A 19033-nucleotide genomic window follows, 5' to 3' on the forward strand; every position below is an offset into this window, starting at 1 on the left:
TATTTCTCGTGCCAAATTTGAGAGGGATTTTGAACGCCGTCTGAATTTTGCGGATCCGTCCAGCAATTCCGGAGATACGAGGGTGGCAAAAAATAGCCCCCCACGTCGCGTTATAAACAGACCCCACGAAGGCGCGGGTTAAATAACATGACATATCGCAAAGGCATAATAATGATCACTGCACTCATACCTATACTGCAGTCAGTGGAGGCCTGAATAAAATGTTTCTTTGTTGCGAATTTAATTTTTAATGCTAATAAAACTACATTCGCTTGAAGTCTGACATCTTTACGTAGCCGAGTCCCTGTTTTGTTGGAAGCTCAATTTTCTCCCTAGCACGCCCAGTTGAATCGGTTTCGATTGCCAGCCCAGGTAACCAATTACCACTGCTACACTGGGCCGCTACGCTCCCCAGGCCCCAAATTACACGCACCTCCGCACACCCGCGCACATGGTCTCGTTCGCCGCACTGAGAGCGAAAGTTTGAACTTGACTCGCTCTGTGGCGCGGCGGCTCGGCGGTCGCGGGGCGGAGCAGCCAGGTCCGCCGGACCGCGGCACCCAGCCCTCAGTCGCGCTCGGTCCCTGCCGCCGGTCGTCCGTCCGTCGCGTGCTGCCGCCTGCCACAACAGTGAGCGTTGAACACTTAGCAGTCCCACGGACAGCGCCGCACCGCTCCGACCTGACCCAGGTCATCAGAGGCGGACCCGCAGCCCAGCTGGGCTCAGCTGCTCTCAGATACTACTGAGGTGCAAAGGTTTGGACTTAACCGCAGTTTAGTGGAGGAGTCACTGCACTGCACTTCTGCCATAATTTGAAGATTGATCACGTCACAGAAGCGGATTTCTGAAAAGGTTAGTTTGATTTCGGGGCTGTGCTTAATCGCGAATCGTCCGGGATAAAACTCGATGTGATTGGTACACATTTAACGTAAAACATGTGCGAGGGCATACTCGAATGACCAATGTCACTTGTTGACCTTTCTTGGCTTTTCTTCTGAAATAAAAACTGTAGGGTAAATATGCTCATAGATGGTAAAATGACCGAACCTTGCATTGCTTCTAACACCAGCAGCATGACATGAACTTTTAATCTCTGAAGACGCTCACGAGCAATGTCCCGGCACCTTTAGGCCAGTTTTTACCCTGAGTGGGTCGTTGACCCGACTGGCCAGTGGTCACTGGCAGTGCTAGCTGGCCATGTTTTACCCTGGGGGCATTCCACGATAGATCGTACCACTTTTTTCCAATTTGACACCCTCATCTCTCGGAATTTGACGAGAATTGGTCTCAGGGGTAATCAGGGGCTCTGAATCCACCTGTAACAATTTCAGGCTTATCAGATAAGTATTTTTTGAGTTATGGTGTATAACATTTTTTGGATCTTGCTTTGCAGCGCCAAGTTTGGCGGTCTGTAACTCGAAAACGGATTATTCAAATGCCAAATGTTATATAACATTGAACTTGCAATGAAACAGAGATTAACATGTATTTTTGAAATTTCGAAAAATACGCTATTTTTGATATATGACATATCGAGTTTTCTTTCATTTGTATTTTTTGGACTTTGGGACCAAATTTTTTTGAATTTTTATTTCTTTAAAAAAATATTTGGATCATTGTTAACAAATATGCAAAAAATTAGGAAGGTGTTCTTTCTATAAATGCATTTATTTTACGTCACAATAACGGTTTCGAATAGTGACTTCGGGAGGGAAGCTTACAAATGGCGTGGTAAAGCTGCCTAGCGACATCACGGGTTACTCAAATTTCAATTGAAGTCTGATTCATCTGAAAAAAAGTGAAAAGAGGGTTCATCCAACCCTCTTTCCTATAAGCGCGAGGGTGAAAAAGGCTGTTTGGTTCTGACATTGTTTTGGACGCCAACGACCATAGCTGTCCGAGATGAAAGTTACAGGACGCATACATGGTGTCCTCCAGAGGTCTCACAACTTGTATATCTGGGAATTTTTAAGGTTACGTGAGGTCAGCTCGGTCACGTGACATCACTGTTATAAGTCAATGGGGGAAATATAAAAACTGTTATTTTGGCGCCGAGAATGATCTTAAACTATCCTACGTACATGGTATCGTGATTTCATGCACTTCTTGCAAAATCCAATGCTTTTCTTTTGCATTGGTAACCTTGCGTGACGTCATTTATGACGTCACTAGAGTCGTACGAGTTTTTCGTCAATAACTCCCGATCAAATGGAGCTAGAGAGTCGGGAAAGCCACCAATGGACTCGGGAAGACCTTCCGAATCGAATGATATGCCATATGATACCCTTTGCTCAGCTTCGTGACCTGAGGGGCTCTGACCTGACCTTGATCCGAGGTCAACTACTTAAGTTGACCTCACCCTAGCAAAAAGTATACCATTCGATGCACCTGAGCTAGGCGAACACAATGATGCCAAAATCGCGGCTCTGCCGCCATTTTTTGCGAAGTTATTTACTAAAAACCGAACCCGTAACTTCAGTCACTTGACCTGACCTCAGACGCTACCGGTTAAATTGAGACCTTAAAATAGGGTACCAATCGCTGAGACTTGTAACGGCACACACGCTCGTTTTTTCCGTGAGGTTCTGGCTCTATTAGAAGCGAAACGGCGTGCTGGGGTCGTATCAACCCCTCCGAAACCTATTTTGTTTGCGGGAAAATGAGGATTTTATAGAAAGAACACCTTTCTAATTTTTTGCATGTCGATTTGCAATGACATGAAGTTTATTTTGAAAAAATAAAAATGTGAAAAATTTTGGTTCCAAAGGTCATTAGAGGCAAATGAAAAAAGATTAAGGTTTTTGCTCAACAATGAAAATTTTTCTTTGAAATTTTTAAATGATAATATTAATTTTTGATTCATCGCAAGCTTAGTGTTGTTTACTGTTTGTTGGTAGCTTAACCCGTTCTTGAGTTATAGGCCATCAAACTCACCGTTACAAACCGAAGTTAAAAAAATGTAATGCAATATAACTCAAAAAGTTTTTATCTGAGAAGTCTGATATTTTGCCAGGCGTCTTTGGGGCCTATGATTACCCCTAGGACGGATTTTCATTAAATTCTGAGAGATGAGGGTGACGGGCCTGGTACGATCTATCGTGGAATGCCCCCCTGGTATTAGATGCTATCAGACGACGGCTGGAGTTCGTCCCGCGTGACGCACGGTATGCCAGAGTATAAACAACTGAGGCAGTTCCTAACCACAAACCGGTGCAAAACGTACACATTGTTTATTCAAATACGGGTCATTAGATGATCCATCGTTTTTAGCCAAGCAATGTGCCCAAGCTCTCCAGTTGCTAAATCGTAGGTTCTTTATAATATTGCTATGGTCTCCATCATTTTTTTTTTCTTAGCGTTTTGTAACTAAAACAAAATACGAATGCCAAAACAAAAGTGCCATCCAAGGTACTGATATTCTGCGTCTAACTGGATATTCTCTCTAAACTGCGCTCATGAAGTATTCGCAATTGATGCTTCGGCATCTTTCTTTTTCTCTTTACGCCATACATAGCTACAAGTGCAATAGCAGATGGCGCACTGGTGAATAGAAGTGAGCGTTGGCACATTATGTACCCCCAGTTTCCGAAAGCTAAACAAAAGAATGCCGCCTTAAACCAAACCAATTTTACTCGCAAAATATTTGCTAGATTACTGATCACGGGCATACTCCTTAAACATAGTACATGGGCTCCTTAGAGCGCCAATCCATCCCATATCAGCATCTGGCTTGTGTGCGACCCACCCACCCTCCATTGTCTGCATCCACTGCTGGGACCTGCATCTTACCTCCCCAGCTTCTGACCTCCTGCTCTGAGTGAACGTGCGCCACACCCAGCTCTGTGAGTCGCCACCGCGCCACAATTTTCCGGCCACAAAGGTCGTGACCGCCACGACGCACCGAGAGAAATGAGATATTAAGCCGCGATAACCCAAGCGGGTTCAAAGAAACTCGTATAGCAGTCTGCGCAATGCGAATTGCGGGCGAGGCATGCCGTGAGTAGCGCCGCGACACGCGTATTGTTGGTGTGGGACAGCGGAACGCTCATGATTCATAAGTCATGAAGCTGGCGATTTGCTGGCATGAGAGGCATTCAGAAACGTTCCAGACTACCGAATGTTTCCACTTGAGTGCAGGCTGGATTTCTCTCAAATGGAGTTGGATCGTGATCTATGGCCAGCGCAAGAAAAGGCTTAAACGATTGGTTTCACCAATCTCGTAGAAATCGGACTGTAGAGTGTGGGATTCGTCATGCTCTTTAGACATAGGATAGAAAGATAGATAAATCTCTCACATATGTAACGTTTCTAGTGGGTTGCGAGGAATTATGTGGCCTTTTGAAAGTATTTTACCTGATGGCGGCCATCTTTGTCTCTATCGGTCACTCTTCAGTTCAGAGGAAGGATGGAGATGTGGAACTTCCCTTGCGAAGCATGCCCCGCAATCTTTGGTATCAGCAATATGCAGGTCAACAGATTTACAGATGACTGACGCTTGTACTACCTACAGTTTTGTAAATTGCAGTACCTTCTATATACACAGCGTAACACCGAGCTGGCTTCGAAAATCGTGGTTGACTCATGACTGTGATGTTTTATCAAAGTTTGCATTGAAGAAACTTTACACAAATAGGTACAACAATTAACAAATGCGAGCATTTTTCATCATTCTTCAAGCTTGCTTTTGTACAGAGCTCAGATTGCACTCAATTGCTGTTATTGCGCCGCCCCCGCACTGGTCGGGCCCTCCTGTAAACCGACAGCCCATTTACCACGGTCTCCAGTTTCGGACTGCGTGCGCGTTCCCAGCGGAGCGGCTCAGTGACCTTGACACTTTCCACGTGACCGGTCGGCGCCGGCCCGAGGCGGGGCCGAAGCGGTGGGTGCGTGGGCGCGTGGTCCCACGGGCCGTCAGCACATGGGTGGTGTGCCCGCCTCCGGCACCGCAAGTAAACACGTCACTCCCACGCGTCAGCACGTCAGGTGATGCAGCTTGATGACGGCTGGGAAGGAGGGGTGGGCGAGGGACAGACCTGTCAGCGGGAGCCAGAGCGCGTGGGGTTGGATGCTTGACGTAATGAGCCGGGGGACTGTTGATATGTGTGACGTGTGTGCTAGTTGCTATTGGTGGAATGTTATAAACGACATGACAGTCGCATTGAAGCTACGATAAAATGTCTACAGGGCTGTTGGTAGTGCACTGTGCAGCCCACGTCCAGGGTTGTATACCAATCAAGTCGATTGAATTGATTGATTTGATTCAACGCGTATTTTGAGTTGATTGGATTGAGTCGATTGACTTTTCGAGATGACTGGTTGACTGACTCGTTTGACTTTAGCGACTGGTTGACTGATTTGATTCCCGAAAATTAGAGTGACTCGTATGATTGAGTCGATTGAATGGAAAGTTGAAATAAGTTTTAGTTGACAAAAAATAATGACACCAATTGATGACATCAAAGATCACAAAACTACACTGAAAACTGCTTGTCATCACAACTGCAATATGGGGTAGATGCCAGATGGCCAAATAAAGAACAGGGCCTAAACATGAACAGCCAACTTTGACTTTCAACTGCAATAACTGCTCCAATCCTGTGATAGAACCTGGCCATGGATGAGATAATACCTGGCGATGCACCTACCTACCTTTCTGCACTCAGCAGGAAACTTTTTTTTAATCCAGATGATAAAGTGCAAGGCCCAGGCCCATGTCACTCCACTTTTGATGACATCATAAGGGGGCCACAGGACAATTAATGGCGCGGCGCGCCACAATCGCTCCCAAGCTACTGGCCAACAGCTGCCATTTTTGAAAATATTATTTTGAAATAAAGTTTCAAGTAATGAAAATATTGTAATAAAGTTGTAACTTAAATATATACCATATCTAAAAACTTACTGAAAAATGATTTATCCATAGTAAAAATATAAGCTCGATGCGTTTTTACGTTGCTTTCCTGCTGTTGCAGAGGATTTTTAAATCGTCTATATCTTCAAAACCGGCCATTTCTTAGCATATTGCTGCCCTTTTTTGTCGCTGAAAAATTAGTTGGGCTTTCCATTGACATCAACGGCTGAGCGGTATGTGCAGAGTGCCATCAATAATCTTCAAATGAAGTTAGTCATTTTTACGTTGCAAAGGAATGGAGTACCCCTTGCGAGCATCAGGGATGACGTCACTCAGGATCTGTCTCTGATTGGTCGGCGGGGGAGTGACTGTACCTTCTATAGATGGCCTTGGCAAGGCCCTATATACTAATAAAGTGTGATTAATTAATAATTCACACCTCCACATCTCCTCAGAAACAACCCACTGAACTCTATAAATATCTGAAACCCCTACAAAAATAACTGAAACAAAAGCGTCGTTTTCGTCTCGTTAATTACGTTTACGTAAATTAATAGCTAATTTGCTGCATTGTTTAATTTGCAGCAGAACGTTTGTTGATCCTTTTTTCCTGAGAGCCTAAGCATAACATATTTAATATATTTCATTTTCCTTAAAATATTTTACCGAATATTATTAAGTGGTTTTATTTCAAATGAAATAATAATTAAAACGAAATTGGTGTTGTACAACCGATTTATTTTATGATGACCTACCATACTACATGATAATCAATGACGTCATCTTACCAAAAAATCAAAAGACGTAGAATAAGGATTTATAAAACCTTAGCATACTTATCGGCACAAAACGTTTTGTCCAACGTTTTCTTTGTTTTTTCGCAGTCGCACCGTGCCGTTTTCGCGTTTGAATTTGTACCTACTTCCTTTGTCTTTAACTTATCCTGTGGTTCCAGAGTCCCTGTCCTTTCCATTTCCTTTTAAATATATTTTTAATGCTCATCCCTATCCCCTAGTCCTAACAGTTTCAAATTGTATTGCAATAAAATGTTTTGAATTCTTCACACATAACCTATCTACCTTCGTTGGTACTGTTGGTAGCCAGTGACACATCTAGGCAGGTAAGTAGGTACCTACCTGCTTTCGTGCTGTCTTCATAAAGCATACCTAATGAAGTTGTCAAATTTGTAGCACATTTTCAACACTTTCATATGCACTGAAAAAAACTTACACCTAGAGAGTTATTTTTGGAGTTTTTCCACTCCAGTTTGGCGAATAATCACGCACCAATGGCATATAATGATTATGTTTTGTAGCGTATTCTTAGTCTCTGCATTGCATTAAGGGCGTTTTTGAAAGTTATTCTTAAACCTAGTACTATAATCATCTCTTTTGTGTTTTAGCAAGTGGTAATTTTATCTTCTAATTTTATCACGTGTCCTTTTTATTCTTTCGGGTTATAAATTTATATCAGTCTCAAAGAGGCATGGGGTAATTTTAGCTTATTTCACAGTGATAAACAAGGTCATTGGAATATATTTGTGCTGAACTCCCATGAGATGGTAATAAAATTGACAGCTAGAGTACTTTTATCAAAACTGCATAAAAATAAACCGCTGTGGAGTAATTAGGGTAATTTTTATACTCCATTACGGCTGATAAATTGACGCGACAGAATAAAACTATTCTCATGTAGGTGTAAAAATTACTTCCTTCGTGATAAAACTATCATGTCCGGACAATAATTTTATAACCATGGAGTAATATTATGTGGTAGCATTACTAACATTATTCTTCGGGAGTATTCGGGAGCGTATTTCAAGCAATACTGTATCACTTTCTTGATAATTCTATTCCGTTGTGACCTAACTAATCTAAAAGTGATTAATCTATTCGTCCAGCACAGTATTATTCCAAGAATAATATTTTCGGAACGTCTCTTCAGTTCGCGACCATTCGCGACCGCCATTGTGCTCAAGTCGTCAGAACCAAGGCCTTCTGTCAGAGAACCGAGCAAGCGTCCCAGTCCTCGAAGGTAAGCTGAAATTACTGTATACTTTGTGTTTTGTTAGTATGACTTTACAGTAATCCGTAGTATGACCATACAATCCAAGAAATGCGTTGACGTAGATTTGCGGACGAAGATTTCCGCGATGATGAAATTCTGGAAGACAAATTGTCAAAACAAATTGACAAATTGTTGTTACAAACAAACAAAACAAATTGTTAAAACGGTCATATCCGGACATCTACTTTTTGTTGTTTCTATCCTCCCAATATCACGATAGAAGAAAACACGTTTAATGAACGTATTTATATCTTGTTCAGTGTTCACTGCCTGATAAAGCTGTCCATGAAATTAAAAAAAAAAAACGGTTCTTTTCTTTCTCAAAGGTGACACTGCGGAAGAACAGCTTCCGACAGAAACTTCGGAACAGATTCAAGAACTGTCGAAAGCCACTGAGCATTGAGCAACGCCGTCATCGACACGGAAAGACGAGCCAGGGGCATCGTTGTGAAAAAGCGTGCGGCAGCTGAAGAGGGGATGCCGGGGAATGGGATGTTTCCCAAAACGAAGAAGTCGAAGCTAGACATCTGCACCGAAACCGCCAAGTTCAGTGCCAAGCTAAAGCACGCCGATGTCACTCACAAGACATCTGTTCTCAAAGATTCCTTCGAGGTTCGGCGGATATGCCTCACGAGCAACCGAAACCGGAAGACTGGCGAGGAGATGAAGGAGATATTCCCGGATATGTACAGCGAAGCTGCCGTAAGTGTTGCTTTATTCGGTATTTAAACGTCTTGTCTAATGTTATGTGTGATTGAACTCGAGATTCCTTTACTAACAGGGTAGTTCAGTAGGAAAATTTGACCGCCACGGTGACGTCACAGTGGCTATGCGTAAGCGTGGTGTAGGTAAAATGTCACATTTGACATCTGTGCCTTTTAAGGGTGGATTATCGAGAAATGGCGCTTCAAACATTCATGTAAACGTGTTTTTTTTATAAACTTCCCAATTATAAGCTCGCCAATTGACCCAGATGATCACCATCTTCCTATGTAGGTATTATGAATGCGTGGGAACTTTTTCCCGCCAGCGCGGCAGCGTGATGTAACGGTAAAGGAATTTTGAAACTCGTTAACGGGGGATGGTTGAACTGAACTAACTATATAATTAGTGGCACCATTTTATATCCGCGCTATCATGGGGAACAGCATTGGATAGAAAAACATCTGGAAAATTTGTATATTTTTTAACCCCCTCCCTCTGGTTTTTCTACCGCCTGCTGGGAAGTCACCACCTCCCCCCCTCCCATCTAACTTGGCGGGTCCTAAGCAACGTAACCGTAACGAAACGCTCAAGGCGGAGTTGGGAATCTTGTCACAAACCATGACGAAAGCATTCCAGTCATTTTTATCAGGTAAAAGATCACCAGAGGTTGACACTTGACGTGGCGCGCTTTCAAACTTTTTGTGAGCTGGAGTAACTTACCTAACCTGACCTTCCACAATGATATAATGTTCACTTGATGTTGCTTGATGTTAATTCCATTCATTAATGTGATTTTGCGATGTTTCCAGGTGTGGACTGACTTGGGAATGATCATGGGGCTCGAGGAGGACGTGAAGGAGCATGTCCTGCACAAAATCAGACATACCGCGAAGAAGTATGCCCAGACCAGTGATGCCATCCACATTTTTGCTCCATCCCAAGATCTCGACCAGAATTTCCCAAGATTCTCGTCTCGAATCCCAAGATTACCCATCGCATATCCTTAGGAGTACCCCAAGTAAATCCATAGCTTATTTTGGACATATTAGTGTGTTTAGTATTCAACTTTCTCTTCTTCGGGTCCACCCCTGTCCTTATTGGCGTATTTACAGCAGCTAATGTACCTAGAGGCCGGGGGAGGGGAGGGTGAGGGGGTCGATCGGACTCCTACAGCTGATCGGTTCCTGACCGAGTATAACAGCTTCACGAAAAATGAAGATGCTGGCCTAGACAACATGAAGCCGGTGGTACCTATCTGACATTATGGTCAGGTCATTCGTCGACCGTCAATGGTGGGTCAAGGACCCAAAACACAAAGTCGGAATCTGTTAGAACTTCTTGGAAACGAAGTATGTGGCATTTTGGATTTATTTCGAAATTTGTCTCGTGACACATTTGGAGAAGCTAGGGTCAGGTGAGGTGAGGCTTATTTTTTTTCCACCACTGAGTTTTGAAATATGGGCTCCAAAACAAGCTCTTAAAGGCTTATGTGAATCCCGAAATCGAAAAGCCTATGCTGTGAATCTGCGCGTAAGCCAGTGCCCGCTGGGGCCCATGAATTTTAAAGCCGACGATGGCGAGGGGGTCTAAATGAGTGAGGACCTAACTCGTCCCCTGGACTATATAGTTACAAGACGTCAGCAGTGTTGTGAAGGTCGCAAGGTTACGCTTTGATTATTTTTGGTCCAGCAGAGCCCAGAGGCCAGGTGACCACTTTTCCGAGGTCAAAGACATATTGCCCTTATTTTGGTTTGCAGTCAACGGATAAGTCTCCATAGAGCAAAACTGTAAAATGAAACGCTTTGTGCGGGAGCCGCTTTCTGAAGCATTTTTTTGGCATAATGTTTGTAAAAGCTTTTCATAGCCACCCAACATCATGCCGCCAAACCACCCATCCCCGTTGATCGGTAGTTGGAAATTAAACAAATGAGCGCCAGTTGCGAACAGCGACTGAAAGCTGCTTCTATACCCACAACAAGTAATGGTACAAAAATAATCCTGCGATCTCGGGAAGATAATGCCTGCTAGAAACATCGCAAGCTTCGTCCGTTACTTCAATATGTTTGATTAACCGTCCGTGAGGCAAATCCATCCTAAATCTATTATCGACCAAGGAAAAAGCATTCGACAGCATGAGAAGACAAAGTGAAATCAGCTTCTGCCAGATCCCAAGATATGCAGTGCAAATCACAAGATCCCAATGTTAATGTTCAAATCCCAAGATCTTGGGACAAATCCCAAGGAATGGCATCGCTGGCCCAGACGATGATAAACGTGGAGCCGGCCGACAAAGACGGTGAGTTTTGAACGGGCACAAGCACACCTTTTCGGATGAGGTGTTCCGCTAGCAACAATCGTGCCGGGGGGGGGGGGGTACTCTTCTTCTATATAACTGGGCTCGAGCCGATCATCGTAGACAATATATTCCTGGCCAGGGCTGGAATAATGTTTAGATCTGACTGATTTTTTTTTTAGCGAATGTAAAGTTAGGCCCGAGGTATTTTCGATAAATACGAGGTCAGGCCAAAACATTAGCCAAGACCAAGTGTAGGAAGGTATTTCCCACGCATGCTTCTTCCTGCACGATGGAGAAATGACGTTTCACATATGCCAATGGCGTAATACATTAATAGCAGAGGGCAGGACAACTGTTTATTTTCTTGATGATTTTTTTTTTGGCTTAAAGGAAGACTGCCACCTTTTTTACACAAAACGGTTTTCACTAGACCTAACCCACCTATGACCTACCCTGAAGTCTGTTTCCCGAAATTCGGCCTAGTTTTCAAGATATCCGCAATTGGACTTCAGAGTTTACATCTTGCACACTACACATTATTGCAAAATGTGAAGTGAATGAAGTGAATGTTTCTTTGCACACAGTAGCTCATGAGTATTCCCAGTGGGAAATAGGCTGTTTTACATGATGCAACTAATGATACCTACAAGTAGTTTGTAATTGACTTTTGGAGAATGGGTCCAACTGGTTTCGATTCCAACTAATACCGGATCCGACTGGTTCCAGAAATGCCCAGCCCGGTCTGGTTCGAGTCTGGTTCCCAAAATTTTCATCTTTTGCCACCTCTACTTCAGATTAAAGCCATCACAAATGTGTGGAATATGAGAATGTAACATTACCATGTTAAAATCCCATCTCCCACACTTTTTGTGATGGCATCAATGTGAAGTTCGAATGCGGATATCTCGAAAACTAGGACGAATTTCGGGAAACGGACTTTAGGGTAGGTCATAGGTGGGTCAGGTCTACTGAAAACCGTTTTAAACCGAAAACCGTAAAAAGGTGGCACTTTAACGACGGGCGGGACAACATGTTGTACCTCACCTTTGGACAGCCAAACGTCGTTGGTTTTGCTATTAGTCAAAAAGTGTTGTTTAACTCTAGTGATATTGAAAAGTCATGGTTGTCTCCATTCAGGTTGTCTCCATTCATGGTTGTCTTCATTGTCTCCAAATATACCACAGTTACATGCAGTTTGATACCTACTTGCACTCCATACTTAACCATGACGGCGGAACATCGGGTACTAATTTCTTATTTCACTGAAATATTTTAACGACGTATAATTATTTTGTAATTATGCACCACGTTTAGTTGTAAGAGTGTATCGTACTACGCAAACGTACTACGCATCGTACTACGATTTTGAGAGTGAAAAGAAATCAGGAAGAAGCGAAGAATCGTCTCCAGATACTGTAGATGGCATAGCCAGCTACTGTACGAACGCGGTTCCTCGTTTCTCTCCTAGGTTTCCTTTACGTTTATTTGTACGATATGCATTGATGCCAACTGACTGCAATATTCTTTTTCACGGCAGACGACGAGCTGCTAGCTCTACTTGCCTATGGTTGTGGAACAACCATTGGCACCTTGGCGGATCCGAGAAACGGGGTTCGTCAGGCAGGTGAGGAACTATCGGTGGACGGTGTGGTGGTCTGCCAACTGCCGGCCACCAGGTTGGAGACCGTGGCCCTAATGACGGCCGCCCACGCTGTCTTCTACACAAAGTTCACGGGGCTCTGCAGAGTGCAGGGCCCTGTTCGAGATTCTTTACCAGAGTGTGGGATTCGATGTAAACCTATCTGGCTTATCACAGAAGGTGTGGGAGGTTACCCAGGTAGTGTAGAACCAGCATCGGAGATGCCCACTTCGAATGACTGGCGACCTGTGGCTCACCTGTGGTTCAAGTGACTCGTGACTTGTGGCTCACCTGTGGCTCAAGTGACTCGCAACGTGTGGCTCACACTACTGGAGCCTCTGTATCTTATTCAGCTGCGGCGGTCTCAGTACGCCAATGATTCTCAGTACGTCTTTCATAGCCCAGATCACGCTCGTTTTATATGCCATCCGTGGCGGTGGTTCTGTGCGCAGATGTTATTCGTTAGCCTCAGTGTTAACCATACACGCTCGTTTTATCTGCCATCCGTGGCGGTGGTTCTGTGCGCAGATGTTATTCGTTAGCCTCAGTGTTAACCATACACTGAAAGAAAAACTACACCTGAAATTGGAATATTATTACGGTACACAAATCTCCACCCCTTTTAACTTCATTTTATGCCAGAGTAAAAGATGTTTGCATGGACAATTGGAGATTAATTCTGCCACCCGGTAGTAAGTAATATATCCTCGTAAGCTTAGAACTACACCCGTTGCGGAATAAAAGTACGGTACACAAATCTCCACCCCAAATCAATTCATTTTACACCCCTAGGTAAAGGGTGTAAAGGGGCGTTAGGAAGAATTAAGCATGTAATTTACGATAATAATTTTACGCCACAGTGCAATTTAAGCCAAGACAATTTCTACGCCTTGCGACATGGTGTAGAAATACCAGCGGGCTGCGAAGCTGAATGTGTAAAATTTAAGTCAAGATGTAAAAATAGCTCACGTTATAATCCGCATACAAAACAAAAGTAAACGATAATAATTGTATGTTCTTTTCCAGAGGGAGTAAAAATACGACTGGGTAAATATACATCGCCAGCCATAACTATCCCCTAGCGTGATTGTATCTACTGTCGTCTTCTGAGCACTTTCGATAAAGTCAACTATGGTGCATCTCTCCAACGTGTTGTTTATTTAAAATAACTTGAAACGACAGATCACAGGTTGCTACAGATTGGTTCCTCCCAACACTGACTTCCCTGAGGATATCACAAGCTGCACAAATCACATTTTATTCACAGCACAGTTCATCAGATCACTAAGTCACGTTTCATCATGTACTTTAAAAACAACTGAGCATTTCTTCGTGTAACGAGTATCGACACCAAACGTACGGTCTCTGAAATCAAAGCACAGGTCCAGTCCAGGTGTACGAACTAGGAAAGCACTGACAACAAAAACTCCGTTAAAAAAACTGACTGAGGCATTCTCAACTCACATCATCTTCAGTGCCTATAGGTACTGAAGATGTTTCACGGCACGACACTACAGTGCGTTACGTGTATCGCGGTGCTGAGTTCCTATTGGAAACATCCACATACTCGAACGCTCTCACAATGTTGGAGCGTCCAAGTTTGTAGATGTTTCTATGGAAACTCAATACCGCGATACTAGTAGCGCACAGTAGTGCCGTGCCGTGAAACAGGGCCCTGCTCGGTCACCCGACCACTGCACTGGTGCCTCTGAATCGGCAACAGTGGATTATACGAAGGATGGCATTCTCGGCCGCACTGAGAGGAATCGCGAACTTCATAACCCGTGCATATATGACCTCAAAAAGGATCATGCTGGGCCCTCTAAAAGGCAAATATAGCACAGCGTGCGCCGCAGCGAAGGCAGCCAGCATCTTCATCTCACTGTTTGGGAGACGATATTTCACATAGCTGACCAGGCACTGGGTTTCTGGGTGAACGGACACAGAGTTGCGCCCATCCTGCAGCTCCGAAATCGCCGTGCCGCCACCGATCACCAAGGTGGCCGCCGCAGGTCGTCATCTACCAAGATTGAAAGATAAAAAGAACTATTAACCACTGCAATCTTTAAGTTAAGAACGACTTTGTATGTCAGGCCGTCCATCCGTCCGTCCATCCGCCCATCCATGTAAATTGAAGGATGTAAAGAAATATTAGGCACTGTAATCTTTAAGAAAATAGCAATTTTGAATGTCGATCCTTAAGAATTGACAGATGAATCTATTAACCCGCGCACCGAAGGAGTTCTGAGCCAACTTAGAAGCGACGAGAGGGTGGATGACCGCCCCCCAAAGATCTCAAGAACTAAGTTACTTCGCGAGAAGCGGCAAACGACATTCGAAAGCTCGTAAGAAGGTCTATGAAAAAAGTACTTCGGTCATTTTTCGCTAGGGTTCAAAATGACGTCATCAGAGGTCATCGAAGGTCAAATTATGCGAGTAACTGTGAAAAGACCGACAACATTCAACAAACGACTCCGTAGCTCATGAACAGAAGAGCTAAAAAGTCGTATAAAAAAGGAATCTGATGGACATTAGAATGACTTGAAATTTATTCCATTGACTTATAATGGGCATGGGTAAAAAATGACCTATTCGTAGGTCATCGATATGCAATTCTGAGATATAGGTACGAGTTGTAGGTGCTCATCACCAAAATTATTTCTGTGAGTTTCAAGATCTGCTTTCAACAACGAGATAGCAAACTTCGAAGATTGTGTTTCGAGGTGAGGTCACTTAACGTGGCCTGGTGGCTTGACTTTTGATATGAGCTAAAAATTTCCAGAGTGTGTGCGAAATGGATGTATCAACAGTCGTGCCAAATCTGGCGGCGCTATGCGCCGCCTTTTTTATGCTATCTGACAAAACCTGAGGGGGGGGGGCTCCCCCGTCGGTGCGCGGGTTAAGCACTGTAATCATAAGGCAAAGAACGACATTGTATGTCTGTCCGTGAAAACTGAAAGATATAACTAGTAAGCACTGTAACATTTAATTACAGATCGATATTGTATGTCATGGACGGACGGACCGACAGACGAGACAGACGAAACAGACAAATGTAAAATATTTGGGGGGACACGTCCCCCGTCCCTCCCCCCTCCCCCCGGTGGCGGAGCCCATGGATGAGACAGGCGAGACGGACGGACGGACGGACGGACGGACGGACGGACAGACGGACGGACGGACAGACGGACAGACGGACAGACGGACAGACAGACAGACGGACAATTGTCGTCAGTCATCATTAATGGTGGTTTAAAACTCACCTTCAACGGGTGTGGCGCCCTCCGGAGGCAGGAGTTGTGCGGTGTAGCACGCCTGTCGCGTCATTGAGGTGACTTTGTCCTAATGCCATTCTCGCCGGCGTGACCCACGACGAGAGCCAGGTCACCCCAAACCTGAAAGTAATACACAAAATAAATTAGCAACTTTTTCAGGCCAAGATTCTAGTACTTTTGTAAAACGTAGAGAAATAAAATTACTAAACATACCTAAACATATATTGATCAATCGACACATTGAACATTTGATGGAGTTACAGTTAACAACCTCAGTAGGTACTTAACTGATTTCTCATTTTGCCCTTGAGAACAAACTGCGAGGGTCAATTTGAGCTTCTGGAATCACTTATCAGAATGCCACGTATTGACACAAACAGCTAAGTGAGTGACGTGCATACAGACAGCAGCAAATCAATTTCATCAACTGCTACATCGAAACATTATCAAGTCAACTTACCCTCAAAGTTATTCGGAAATGGGTCCAGCACTAGTCAGTCATCACCACACCGAACGCACCAGCACACTCGCACCTATCTCACTGTTTCAACCGCCAGAAGATCACTTGCAAGCGCCAGAAGTCTCCGTGGCTCCGGTCCGGAGCAGACACAAAAATGAAAATGGCGGAAACGGAAGGCTCGCGAGCCGCACGTGGACGCTATCGTAAAATAATGAGCATATGGGTGCAGAACTATTATGTTTAGGGTATTTTAAATCCTTGTCATAAAATAACACCATCCTCATCGAAACACACTTTACCAAGGATGCATATTTACACCATGATGAGGGTTGAATTATCAGCTGACAAATCAGAGTGCAAATTTATGCTATCAGATGGGTATTCTTATCCCAATCGAAGAAAAAACACTATAGTAGTAATTTTACCATCCATCAATTAGAGGGGTAAATATCTCAAAAGTTAGAATTGCACCATGAGTGTTAAACTGGATTGAATTAAACCCCAAGAATACGCTCGTGATAGAGTACATTCGCACCGGAGCATTATTTTATTCTCCATATACGTCGAACAAGGGTATAAATATTCTTGATTTCGGTGTAATGGCGGTGTATAATAATCAAATTCAAATTACCAAGGTGTACTTTTCTTTCAGTGTAACGCCCTTGTGAGTTGTGACCTTGAACGTCCTTCCAGTGATTTCGCATTGCGGCCGGCAGAGACGAAGTTTTGCCTCCCGGTTGAGACGCCGCTTCTCAACTAGGAAGCAAAATTACGTCCCTGTCGGCCGCAATGCGCCATCACTGGAAGTGCGTCCAAATTAAGATGTACCTGCTGATGCTCAGGTACCATTCGTTAATCAATTGTTGGTGTTTCAATACATTGTTTAAATGCATTCCTTATTTTACACTTGGTCATAATATTATCACATCACCCCGCATTATCAGGGGTGGTACTTTTACACCGGGGCTTGATTTTACCGGGGAGTTACTCCGGGGTAAAATTATCGAAAAAAGGAGTGCTTTTTGGCATGGCAATATTATTCCCCGAATGGGAGTAATTTTAGTATTAAGTTAATAAAATTATCATCTGGTGTTATTTTATCCAAAGATAGCATACTTTTATCCTCAGTCATAAAATTACTCCCTAGCGCGAATAATATAAGCGTTCGGATACTAAATATATTCTATATGCTAGTTTTATTCCCCAAAACTCCCCATTTTAGGCGCTTATGCCAGGTCATAAAATTATTCGATTGCAGGAGTGCTTTTTGGCATTCTAAAATTAGAAAATGGGGAGTAAGTTTTTTTCAGTGTGGTGTCAGTGTGGCATGAAACCTAGCTAGGTTCATTATGTTCAGGCCCAGGGTTCAATTCAGAAGAGCTCCACATAACTCACATAATGATAAGAGACAGACGGGGGCTTTACATGGGGTAGATGGCCTGATGACTTAGCTGGAATATGGCCAAAATTAAATTGACAACTTTTAGGTGAAAGGTGGTGATTTGGGTTAAGGGGCGTTTGTTGAAGTCAACTACTGGGTTATTTTGCACCCATTAAATGAAACTTCTGCTCCAATTCTACCCATTGAACCTCAATATCATGATCCACCTGTCCATCACTATGTATCCTTCCTTATTACATAGAAACTTTCAATGGCATGGCAATTTATAATTTTAAATGACAATATTTTTATGTTTCTTCTGTAGGTAGGTAGGTAGGTAGGTAGGTACACCAGACTGCTATGGACACTTTTCCAAGTTGGTGGGGCAAAAAACCTAATGTATATCTTGGTTTGAGTCGTTTGATTGAGTTGATTGATTCCTTTCATTGTCGCGTTTGAGTCGATTGAATCAATTCCCGAAAACTGCTGTGACTTGATTGATTTGATTGGTTTCCCAAATTTGTCTTGATTGAATTGATTGCTATTGATTGAGTCGTATACAACCCTGCCCACGTCAAAGATAATTGGGAAACCGGCAAAACTGCTGCTCGTTGATATCCCTCCAAACAGAATGATGTTCATGGCGCTGAGCATGCTACTTATTCTGCTGTTCTTAATTTATCTTCTGCTTTTCTATGCTCAGCAATTGAAGATGGATAACTTGTCAGAAAGCTACCGGGGCTGGGCGACGCATTTTTTTCGATGACCCACATCTCTAAGAGAAAAATGCTCGATATTTCGTGAGGGCCCTAGTTTTGGGCCCTCGACATAACCCATCAAATACCGATGACTGTAGTGAATGCCTCGTATGAATACCAATAGCCATGAAACGTAACAGGCATAATAATTTCTCACGCTACGCAATAAACATAATATCTCATCTCGACAGGTCCGGTTATGTTTAGTTGACATTTTACCGCTCCTTCCCTAGTTCCACGCGACACCGGATCAACCAGCCTGCATGTCCTGCTCTTCGGCTCAAGCCCTCGCTGCACCTCTGCTGCGCCCAGTATTCCCAGTGCTCTACCTTTCCCATGACAGTTCACATGCACGAGATACTCCCGAGGTCCCAAGGCCGGTTCCGCGCCCACTCGTGCCCACGCACCCCACCCGTCCCCCGTGCTGTTATACAACCCCGCCCTCGTCCGCTGACAGTGCTCTGTGCAGTGTTTTAGCTCACCTGATGCGTCCCAGTTGTCTGGGCTCACTGTCCCGTGTGTCTTGGCTCACCGCGGTACCCGTGGAGAGCTGACGCCATAATTGGCGAACCATGCTGCGGTCTCGCTCGACTAGTCGTG

General features: G+C 43.9%; 1 protein-coding gene across 2 annotated transcripts in view; it reads left to right on the forward strand.

Annotated features, from left to right (window-relative positions):
* The first annotated feature begins 560 nt into the window (after positions 1–560).
* LOC122394449 (alpha-N-acetylgalactosaminidase-like) overlaps positions 561–19033 on the forward strand; it is a 53383-nt gene continuing 34910 nt past the window's right edge. Inside the window, exon 1 of one of the 2 annotated variants that reach the window (XM_043391338.1) lies at positions 561–853. The gene's annotated coding sequence lies outside the window, so the exon portion shown is untranslated. The remainder of the gene's footprint in view (positions 854–19033) is intronic. The other variant, XR_006258867.1, reaches the window with a different exon arrangement.

The sequence above is a fragment of the Amphibalanus amphitrite genome, unplaced genomic scaffold (genome assembly GCF_019059575.1).
Source record: "Amphibalanus amphitrite isolate SeventyFive unplaced genomic scaffold, NRLGWU_Aamphi_draft 000592F_arrow, whole genome shotgun sequence".
Lineage (NCBI taxonomy): Eukaryota > Metazoa > Arthropoda > Thecostraca > Balanomorpha > Balanidae > Amphibalanus > Amphibalanus amphitrite.